The sequence below is a fragment of the Lissotriton helveticus genome, chromosome 8 (genome assembly GCF_964261635.1).
Source record: "Lissotriton helveticus chromosome 8, aLisHel1.1, whole genome shotgun sequence".
Taxonomy (NCBI): Eukaryota; Metazoa; Chordata; class Amphibia; order Caudata; family Salamandridae; genus Lissotriton; species Lissotriton helveticus.
In genome coordinates, this window is record NC_136069.1 from 337,263,508 (window position 1) to 337,275,282 (window position 11,775).

The 11,775-nt window shown below is 42.4% G+C and overlaps 1 protein-coding gene across 2 annotated transcripts in view; it reads right to left on the bottom strand.

Annotated features, from left to right (window-relative positions):
* The window catches only part of MTIF3 (mitochondrial translational initiation factor 3), a 150,790-nt gene that overhangs the window by 134,861 nt on the left and 4,154 nt on the right, over positions 1 to 11,775 (bottom strand). Inside the window, exon 1 of one of the 2 annotated variants that reach the window (XM_078657115.1) lies at positions 11,442 to 11,597. The exons of the other annotated variant lie outside the window; for it this stretch is intronic. The gene's annotated coding sequence lies outside the window, so the exon portion shown is untranslated. Of the gene's footprint in view, positions 1 to 11,441; positions 11,598 to 11,775 lie in introns of those variants that run through there. 2 annotated transcript variants of the gene reach the window in all.

The window sequence follows — 11,775 nt, forward strand, 5'->3', positions numbered from 1 at the left end:
GTAAGCCTTGATTGCTCTCCCTGTAGTAAGCCTTGATTGCTCTCCCTGGCAAACATAGACCAGATGAGCACGTAAAAGAAGTAATTTGGTTATACAAGTAGAGCGCAGTAGTAGCTGCGGATAGTAGAATCCATTGGTAAATGATCATACTGAAGACATTTTCTTCATTTTAGACCTCGTCGCGGGCAAAGCAGGAAGTATTTATTCAACCCCCCGCCGAAGACACGCTAAGATGCGGTCCGACGGGGAGACGAGTAGGTGTCCAGATGTGGGTTTACCCACTTTGAAGTAAGTGCCAATTGCCTCCACAGGAACCAGACAACAGGACGGAAGTCCATTTCTAACAAAATGAGGGGGGTCCCACCAGCGCTAATGATTTCCTACAGTTTATTCCTCAAATTGGCAGATCATATTTTCAGGGAATCACCACCCCCGCAAGTCCATGAGGCACAGTTCTGCTCACAAATAAGTATGCGTTTACAGTCTGATATAACAACTTTTTTCCTGTTTGTATGTGTGTTGTGTGAAAGTCACCTCATGTATGTTGTGTGTTTTTAATTGATAACCAACCACCACGCAGCACTTTTGGCCAGCATGTTTATACCTTTTTAGGTTGCAACCACACTCTGAGCCTGGACGACTGCACACACCAGCATGGAAGTACATTGAAATGTGTACCCACCTACTCTACAAGAGAAAGGGGGCTGTTCCCTAACCATGTCTTTCTTTATTGTTGCAGACATACTACGTGACATAGTGATCGTATGTATAACCATGCATGCTTTATTAGTTGCAGCGTTTTGTTGATTTAGTACTTTATTCCCACATAATAGGAGTGAAAAACACAGGGCTGGTCCCTGTGTGGTCCTGATGAAGAGCTAGGGGTAGGCTCAAAATATAATGATCTCACACTGAACTTCTAACCCATCATAGTTAATTTTCTCTGGTTATCACCCCCTTTTAGATATACCAACCTAGGAGCAATAATAAAGTATTTTAGCCCACTAGCAAGGTATTTTTAATTACCTTAACCCTCTCCACCACACTGTGCACTACACATAGTCTTCCATTTAAAGTGCTCCTACGTATTTTTCCACAAGTCGCAGCACGCCCCAGTTCGAAGAGAACTGGGATGGCCCCAATGATGAAGCAGGTCACTGTGGGGAAACCCTGGTGAGTGTGGACTCAAGAAATACATTTTTATTTCCTGAAGGCAATCTCTGATCATATTGATTGGAAGCCTTTTCCTTTGACTAGGTCCTCGAACCTGTGATCTCGGGTTTCATTTAGTGCAGATAAAGTTATCCATCAACAATACCCTGACACCTAAATTCCACACTGAGAATGGCCTCAAACAAGATTGTATTATGGCCCCTTTATTATTTTCCTTGTACATTGCCGATTTAACTGAGTCATTGGTGTCAAATTAGCGCATTCCACCTAGGATGGGATGTACAGAAATAGCATATTTGGACTATGCCGACGATTTTGTGATACTGTCACAAACACCAAAAGGCCTACAACATCAATTAAAACCACTTGAACAAATTCAGCTTGGAGAACAGATTAATTGCTAATCCATCAAAAACAAAGATCATTACTTTTGGAAAGAAATTCTAAGCTTGTGAGCTGGGTCCTAGGAGATGCTACGATTGAAATAGTCAAACAATACGATTATCTTGGGGTGATATTTGACAGCAAGATATCATGGTCTAAACATCTAGCCATCACAAAGCTCAAGTCAACCACAGTCACTAAATTGGTCATAAAATATGCTAATTTGTTTTGGGGTAAAGCAATAAAGCCGTCATTGAAAGCATTACATATTAAACGTATTTCATACCTGTTATATGCATTTCCTGTGCTAAATCACAAGACCTTCGCTAGTCTCGATCAAAACTTTTATGCAACGTGTACAAAATCTTCTTCATCTCCATAGAGCTACTTCTCATTGTGCCAGCTGGCTAGAATTAGGTCTAAAATATCTAATGTCACTTCATTACAGAGCACAGGAAATATAGCTCTGATGGTATACTTGAGGAAGGGCGATGTGAAAGCAATACAAATGATAGTAGAAACATTTTGCACATTAGATGTTATTATACTCTTAGCAACCTTTGATGCCTGAAGCACTGTTTATTAATTATCAATCAAATGCCATGCCGATCTTAGACTTAAAACCTACAATACTAGCCACTCAGTCATACTGTGGTTGTGATCAGGATCTCAAAACCTGTTTGATATTAGGTGCCCTTTGTGGGATAGAGCTGCACTGTGGACTGCTCCCTCGCCATCTGCTCACCTGACGTGTTTCTAGCACTGCAGCTTTGATGAGTTTCTGACCGGGCGTAACCCAAGAAATATGCAGGAACATTTTCGCCTGGCCCACGATGTGTGGAAATGTATGCAAATGTATGTGGATCCTCATTCAACCCATGTGTTCTTGTTTGCTTTCCCATTGATGCATGCAAAAGTAAGCGTATAACAAAAGGAGGGAGGGAGAGGGAAAGTGGATTCGGTCTCCCCTGCTAATTTACAAAAACAAAATGGAATCCACTCTGATAGTGGCAGTGATCCCTATAGTAGTAGGGAGCACACAGTGTTGTGTTGAATACCCCTCACACACCAACAGGCCCCTTGGTGTCATGCTTCATCATTGGGGTCTTCGCACCCCTCTACAGGATGCAGCGTGCTGCGACTCACGACTACGTAGGAGCACTGGAAGTGTACTATGTGTTGGTGTTTGTGAGGAAAAATAGTGAGTGGTGAGGAGGTGAAAGTGGTAGTTGAAAGATACCTGGCTCGTAGGTGAAAAAAATAAAAAGTTTTTATTAAGCCCTCGGCTGGGATCATTAAAAAGGTGCAGGGTGAGGTTGTTTACTGTATATTAGGGTACGTCAACGTCAGATAGTGCGTCGACATGTTTCGGAGTGTAAAAACTCCTTCTTCAGGACGAGGATTGCACGACTATTCTCACCTTACTCACATGAAATGTAGATGTAAAAGTGGACTCTATAAAAATACTAGGTGAAATATACCTAATAGTGTTTATGGAGACAAGGTCTGTTGCGCCCAATTGGCGTTTGTAGGACAAAACCTGTGGAATAGACAAAAGGCATGATAAATATCACAATGTCGATTCAGTATCAGGAAAAATTACCTGTTCAAAAAACGGAGATGGGTAGAGTAAATATGGTCTCAAAACCCTGTAAAGAAAAAGGACACACAACAAGACAAATACACACACATGAAGAGATGGAACACGCCATGGTAATCCATGAAATGGATACCTAGAGGGGAACAAAGTTTAAGGGAGGGTCTCCCACAACTGTGCGCTGTCTAGAACAAGCGTATAACAAAAGGAGGGAGGGAGAGGGAAAGTGGATTCGCATTTGACATTGAAACGCCCTGAACGCTTGCGCACAGTATCGGAACTTCTGCTTAAGGACACGGTCCTTCTTTGGGCTTGATCCGTTTTCAATCATCCAATTAAGCAATAATCAATCAACTCCTTGCATTTATAAGGGGACAAGCCTCGACACCTCGACACAACGTCGGAGCCGCGTTGAGGGGAAGGCAGCCTAGTAGGTCCTGCAGAATCCGTGAGTTGGTTGCTTTGTCAGTCACGGCATTGGTTTTTCACATCACTCGTGAGTATGAGCTTTAAGATGCTGAATTGAGTTCTTACATCTTTTAGGTTGCCATATTGAGCAGAAGGAGGGAACCCCCAATATCACGCACAGGCTCATGAGGCCAGCTAGCCTTGGTTCATAAGTAAGCACTGTCATAAACTTTGTTCCCCTCTAGGTATCCATTTCATGGATTACCATGGCGTGTTCCATCTCTCCATGTGTGTGTATTTGTCTTGTTGTGTGTCCTTTTTCTTTACAGGGTTTTGAGACTATATCTACCCATCTCCGTTTTTTGAACAGGTCATTTTTCCTGATACAGAATCGACATTGTGATATTTATCATGCCTTTTGTCTATTCCACAGGTTCTGTCCTACAAACGCCAATTGGGCGCAACAGACCTTGTCTCCATAAACACTATTAGGTATATTTCACCTATTATTTTTATAGAGTCCACTTTTACATCTACATTTCATGTGAGTAAGGTGAGGATAGTCGTGCAATCCTTGTCCTGAAGGAGTTTTTACACTCCGAAACATGTCGACACACTATCTGAGGTTGACGTACCCTAATATACAGTAAACAACCTCACCCTGCACCTTTTTAATGATACCAGCCGAGGGCTTAATAAAAACTTTTTATTTTTTTCACCTACGAGCCAGGTATCTTTTAACTACCACTTTCACCTCCTCACCACTCACTATTTTTCCTCACAAACACCAACACATAGTACACTTCCAGTGCTCCTACGTAGTCATGAGTCGCAGCACGCCGCATCCTGTAGAGGGGTGCGAAGACCCCAATGATCAAGCATGACACCAAGGGGCCTGTTGGTGTGCCCGCATGCAAAAGTAAAGCATTTTATTTAGTTTTGGCCAAATGTGTTTCTATTTAATTTCACAGGGGTTTAAACCTTGCTGATAGGAACTAAGTTAGAGTTGCTCATGTTTTCTATTGTTGGTTGCAACCACTGCACTAAATTGCAGCAAACTTTCCATTTGCCAGTTTATTTGATCTTAGCTTTCATTAAAAAACTGAATGCTCTTTCTGTCTGTGCGGGGTACCAATAAGAATAATAAGTCCAAATGGTCACCATCATAATGGGCTACTATTGCAAAATAACAGAAATAACAGATCCATCATTAGGCAGAGAATAACTTTAGTTCTACTCATACTTGTCTAACCTGGATGTTTTGTACTTCAGGCTTATTATTCCGTGGAGACTGTGGATGAGACCCGCAAGAAACCTGGAAATACTTCAGCAAAGGAAAAGAAAAGACGACCAGGAACTTTAAAGATAGAAAGACCTTTCCTATATATTTTTGTAAATTCTTCTCTTCTCCATCTGAATAATTAAGACGAGAGGAACTGATTCCCATCTTTCTGATTGACAATGAAGAGATTTCTAAGGCAAGTTCGTCTGAGCAAACTGAAGTTGCAGGTTCTTCTGACAAAAAAAGAGGACGGGAAACGAAAAGCCAAGTACAGAAAGTACGATGACAGGTATCTGGATTATGGTTTCACGTGTGTTCAGGTTAATAATGAAGACAGTCCTCAATGTGCAATCTGTTTGAAAGTTTTGGCTCTGGAATCCATGCTTCCAAGTAAAGTTAAGCAGCATCTTGAAAGTCTTCACCCAAATGTGGTCGGAAAGCCAAGGGAATTTTTTGTAACAAAATTGCAGAAGCCAAACTACAAAAGTCCACTTTCTCAAAACAAACCAAAATTAATAGTAACACCCTCCTGTCTTCATATAAAGTGGCATATCCAGTTGCACAGAGTAAAAACCCCCACACAATTGCAGAAGAGCTGATTTTGCCTGCTGCTGTTCATATGGTAACAATCATGCTCGGGGAAGATGCGGGTAAACAGCTGCTGAAAGTGCCTCTTTCTAATAATACTATTAGCCGGAGGATAAATGATATGGCTGAAGATATTAACAATTAGCTCATCTGTAATCTAAGAGGCAAAGACTTTGCACTCCAGTTGGATGAGGCAACAGACAACCACAAAGACACCCATCTTCTTCGCTATGTCAGATTTCTATACGAAAAATAAATTGTTGAGGATTTGTTGTTCTGTAAAGGAATCAAAGGTTGAACTACAACTACAAGACTTGTATGCGGTTGAGGATGATTTTATGCAACAGAATCAAATTGACTGGGAGAGATGTGTTGGAGTTTGTACAGATCGGGCCGTTCAATGGCAGAATGCTACCAACGACTTTAAGCTTGCATACGATCTAAAGCGCCTAATGCTGTTTGGACACGCTGCATAATTCACAGAGAAGCACTGGCAGCACGAAACCTCAGTGAAGAACTGCATGGTATTCTGAAAATAGTCATCAAAGTGGTAAATTATATTAAAACAAAGCAAGATTTTTTGCTAAACTGTGTGAGGACATGGGTGCGGAACACTCCTGCCTCTTGTTCTACAGCAGTTCTCTGTGGCTGTCTCTAGGTAACTCCCTGCTTAGAGTGTATGAGCTGAGGAATGAAATATACTCATATCTACATGATGATGAACATTGTTTTGCCGACAAGTTTATTGATGCAGACTTTCTAATACAAATGGCTTTCCTTTCTGACCCATTTCAAAAACTGAATGCACTGAACAAGTCCTTGCAAGGCAATAATACTAACATCTTGCAACTGTCAGACAAAGTTTGAGGCTTTAAGAAGAAAGTGATCCTTTGGAAAAGCAGTGTAAGCAAGGGTGACTATAAATGTTTTCCTTCATTGGACCAATATCTGCAGGACAATGAGATGGTGGTAAAGGAGGAACTGGGGCCAGTTTTTGTTCTGTATTTGTCTCAACTGAGTTTTTACCTTGCTAAATATTTTCCAGAGGATGAAGTGGAGCCAATAAAATGGGTAAGAGACCCCTTCAATGCTGAGATATCTCAGCATTTCAACAATGAGGAAGCAGAACAGCTTATTGATGTTTCAAGTGACTCAGCATTGAAAGTAAGGTTCCAGTCTCAGTCACTGCTTGAGTTCTGGTACCAAGCTGGAAATGAATATCCAATGATAAGCAAGAGAGAATTGCATGTTTTGATCCCTTTTGCTACTTCGTACCTTTGTGAAGCCGGTTTCTCAGCAGTTGCAGTGATAAAGTCTAAATATAGGGCAAAAATTAAACTTAAAAAAGAAATGCATGTTACGATCTCAAAAATAACAACAAGATTTCAGGAGCTATGTAAGGAAAAACAAGCACATCCATCTCACTAGGATTTTTAAGGTTAATTTCAGACTGTTGTTTTACCTGTTCATTGAAAAGATATTTTATTATACAGAAATGTTTGAACTATTGTGTGGTTAAAAAAAGTTGCATGGAAACATATTTGGCCATTAATCTTGTATCGTTTCATACTTAACAAGTTTTTAATAAACAACTGTTATCTTCTTATTTTGTTATAAATGTGATCATAATACCTTCATTGCATCCCAATTAATTTAAGGAAGACAACAGGAAGTACTCCCGAGGTCGGGCTTGCATCCCCCCTCCACCCGCTTACCGGTAAAAAAATGGTGGTGAGCAACGGCCAACTGCCAATTAGGTCAAGGGAGCCACGGGTCAAAAAGGTTTGGGAACCACTGGCTTATAGGCTCAAGCAAACAAATCGGGAAGCCTGGTAGCTCTACGACAATTTTCTCCAGGATATTGCACCGGAAACCGTGGTGGTACTTACACGCATAATAAAACCTGCATGTTGAAGACCTTTCAACCGGTAATGCCTGTAAGTACCACCACAGTTTCCAGTGCAATATCCTGGAGAAAATTGTCGTAGAGCTACCACGCTTCCGGATTTGTTTGCTTGAGCCTATAAGCCCTGATGAAGTTCTCCTAGCGGGAACGAAACCCGTTGGCTGAGCTTATTTTTCTACGGAACATTTGAAAATAAAGAGTTTGAAATAAAGAATTTTTTTGACATTACACCGACTCTTTTGAACTTCATTGCCTGGCGCACCTCCATTTGTAGCAATTTGTCTGGATCTGGAGGCGCTGGGGAGCAATGCGCAGGACCAGGATTTGGTGGAACTAGCATGAGGTGCAGAGCTAAAAGTCCGCCGTTGATGCTTTGGATCAATTAATAAACTTAGATTACTACTACTACACATTGGCTAGCCTAAAGTTCCCTGCTGCTTCAAATTTAAATAGATACTGCCAAAGTTTTTAGTTGCTTCAAAATAAATACATTTGTTGACTATTACATAATATTTAACCACGGTCTCACTTAAAAATACCAACCGGTAATGTCACCATATGTCTATTATTGTTAAGATGTGCTTACTCCATCTTACTTAAAAAATACATCTCATATGTCGTAATGGGAGAGTCCCTGCCAATGGACTGGACTGATCACTCACTAGTTAAATTTTTTCTTCATAAAATGAGTGGTCCCCATAAAGCACCGTTGCGGACCAAAGTAATTAAGGGCAGAGACTGGAGGGCCCTTTCACGCTTACACCCCTTGGGTGAAGTGTTCCAATTGAATCAGCTCTTCGATAGTCACAAAAGCAGAGGCGAAAATTACAATTCTTTTATCACCAGTATCTCAACAGTGGTCGACACCCTAGCTCCTCTTAAAAATCTAGCCTGCAAGGGTAAAGACTCTGCCCCATGGTTTAAGGATGATCTAAAACTGTTAAAGCTTGAATGTAAACAAGCAGAGAGAAAATGGAGACGCGACTACAAAGAAACTGCTAAAGATACGTGGAAAGCCAAGGTTCAGGCCTACAAAACCCTCATTAAAAAATCGAAAGCTGATCACTATTCTTCACTGATCTGTAGTACTACCAATAATTCCAGGAGCATTTTCAACATCCTAAACAGTGTCACTAACCCGGAGTCGTGCAAAAATGCTATCGTCCCGTCGCAAGATCTCTGCGACAACCTGGCCACCTTTTTCAAGGAGAAAATTGATCTTATTCTCAAGGAGTTGTCTACTCCGCCTGGTACTGAAGCTCCCCTTTACGCAAACCCTGTCATTCCGGAAATTCGATCACCTGTTTCCGCCAGACCCTCAGTAGAATCACTCTCCAGGTTTCCACCGCTCATATATGAAATCTTCATTAATATAGCGAGAGGGATTGCTTCTGGGTTTCCACTGGACCCGGTGCCTCCTAAAATCTGGAAGGAATTTGAAGAGGAACTCTTTCCCCCTCTCCACTTAATCTGCCAGCAATCTCTGCTGACTGGTTCTGTCCCTGTCCAGTGGAAACGAGCTCTGGTCTCCCCCTTGCTGAAAAAGCCCTCCCTTGACCCTGATTGTTCCAAAAATTTCAGGCCTATCTCACTACTGCCGTTCCCTGCCAAGATAGTAGAGCGGGTGGTCAGTAAAACCCTCTCCACCCATCTGGAACAACATCTACTACTTGACGGGGACCAATTTGGTTTTCGTCCTGCCCACGGAACTGAAACAGCCCTCATCACCGCCATGGACGAACTTCAAAGGCGAGCAGACAGAAGACAGGCGTCTTTTTTGATACTGCTCGATATGTCTGCCGCCTTTGATACGGTGAACCACAAGATCTTACTGAGGCGGCTGTTGGAGGCAGGCGTGAGGGACACGGCTCTACAATGGTTTCACTCTTTCTTGCAGGATAGGCAGCAGGCAGTTTCTCTGCCACCTTTTCAATCAGCCTTTTCCCCGGTAACGCACGGAGTCCCACAGGGCTCCGCCATCAGCCCAATACTTTTTAATGTCTACCTTAGGCCACTGATTCTCCTTATTAAAAGTTTCGGGATTAAAACAATCAACTACGCCGACGACACGCAGATGATCCTCTCCCTGGATGGGGAGGACTATCTCAGTTGAGGCCTTACACAACTGCTTGCGGGTTACATCCAGATGGCTGAAGGACAACTCACTTCAGTTTAATTCTGGTAAAACTGAGGTGCTTTTCAACACTGGCTCGAGGATTCCCCGACCGTTTCCCAACAATTTTTGGCCCCCGGAAACAGTGTCTGCTGCACAACCTGTAGACTCTGTCCGCAATTTAGGGGTCATGCTTGACCACAAGCTCAGCATGGAGACCCACGTTTAAAAAACCTCAGCCTGTTGTTACGCCATCCTTCGCTCGCTTAGGAAAATCCTGCCCCTCCTACCAACACAGGCCCGCATTGAAGTAGTTAGGTGTACCATCCTGAGCAGGTTGGACTACTGCAATGCCCTCCTGCTTGGGTCCCCCGAGTTTTTGTTGGATAGGCTCCAAAGGGTTCAATCGGCGGCCGCAAAATTAGCTTTGGGGCTGCCAAGAAGATCTCACGGTTCCGCTGCCTTAGCACAATTGCACTGGCTCCCTCTTAGACAGAGGATCCAGTTTAAGGCCCTCTGTATTGTCTTCAGGGCCCTTCATGGCTCCGGTCCGACCCCTCTTCAATCCAAGTTTGTGTGGTATGCTCCTCCAAGACAACTCCGCTCCTCTGATGCGAAACTGGTGATCATCCCCAGATTTAGGAAGGTCAGAGCCAGAGGTAGATCCTTTGAGGTGGCGGCGGCCAGACTCTGGAATTCCCTCCCCGCCGAGATCAGACACATTAATGAACTCCTACCATTCAGGAAAAAGGTCAAAACTTGTCTTTTCCCTAACTAACTCACTCTCTTCTGCCCCTCTTCTCGTTTCATTCTCAGACTCTGTCAGCGCCAGGATGCCTGCAATGGTGACAGTTCGCGCTTTATAAATTCCGAAATAAATAAATATAAATATAAATAAATAAATATGTATGTGCATAGGGGTATTGCCCTCTTGGGGTAAGCGATTAACATTTTAAATAAGCCAATACTAGTCAACATAATTCCAGAACTTTAACTCCTTTGGACACTCTTAATATAGTCCTCCACTGCAGGTCCACTATATTTATACAACATATCCTCCTCTTTAAATCTCACAAAAGCACACAGAGATGGGATAATAAAAATGTCCATCCCAATAGATCTCCAATTCTCTCTCCTTCCAACCACGCCAACTCAGGACCACAACTATACACAAACTGTCAGATTGGACAACCTAGTGCAGTAACCAACTAAACATACCATATTATTAAAAATATCATCTAGAGAGCTGTTCAAAGCTGTCAGCATTCTATAAACCATAAAACTGCACAAAGGTCTTTCCCACTTCATCCAACATACTACTAGGCGCTGTGTTCCATTATGTGATAACAGCACCTCGGTGGACATCATGCACGACATGGAAACACTTTCCACATAGGATCAAAACAAAGACAATATCCTTCCAACTACAGAGCCTACACTGTTACGGTATAGCAGGCTACTCAGGTAGGCAATAGCTTCAGCGCCCCACATAGAGATAGCAAGCACTATATAAATGCCGAAATACAATACAAAGCAATACAACATATTCTCATTTGGCAGGCATCACCCTCTTTTAGTGGTATTCACTCTCCTAAAGGGCAATAAGCCTCCAGACTTTTCCTTGCAAACCTACACCATCAAAATCTACACCATCACCCAAAAAATGTTCTCCATTCACTTTAATGGGATCCTCCTTTTAAACATCTGGCTTCACCCGAAATTTAAATCTACCAGAATGGTGGGAGGATAACTTGCAGCCTAGTGCCATTAGTGTAAGACAACCGAAAACGTACACTACAAGTTCAAGAATGCATAATGGAAAAACATCAAATAATATATCGTGATACAGAATGTCGTGATGTCATAAGAGCCCTGGCTGAAAGCCATCACCATGGTACGGGCTAGCTGACTCCTGGTGGATTTAAATGAGGGCTAGCAAATTGATATCAATAATGCAAATGTTTGCAAAAGATTTTAACAGCCCTAATACCTGAAACGGTGTGCACAGCAGCCCGCCCGCAGTGCTGACTAGTCTTCTTCACATGTCAAATCTTCGCTCAGGCTTTTGATGTTTTACTGTTCTGGTGCCGTTCAAATTAAGAGGGCAGGCGCGGTAATGATTCGTCCCCAAAGGAGAAGGCGTACATTTTAGACCAGAATCTGTTTTATTTGACGCCTGCAGATCGTCTGCCAAGCTATGACATGAAACATAGTTTGATAGTTAAGTCTGAAAAACAGATTTGGCATACATGTATTCTAAATAAAATAGAGAAAAGGCATTAGGTATATTTCAACAAAGATAACAAATGTCCACAGATCAATGG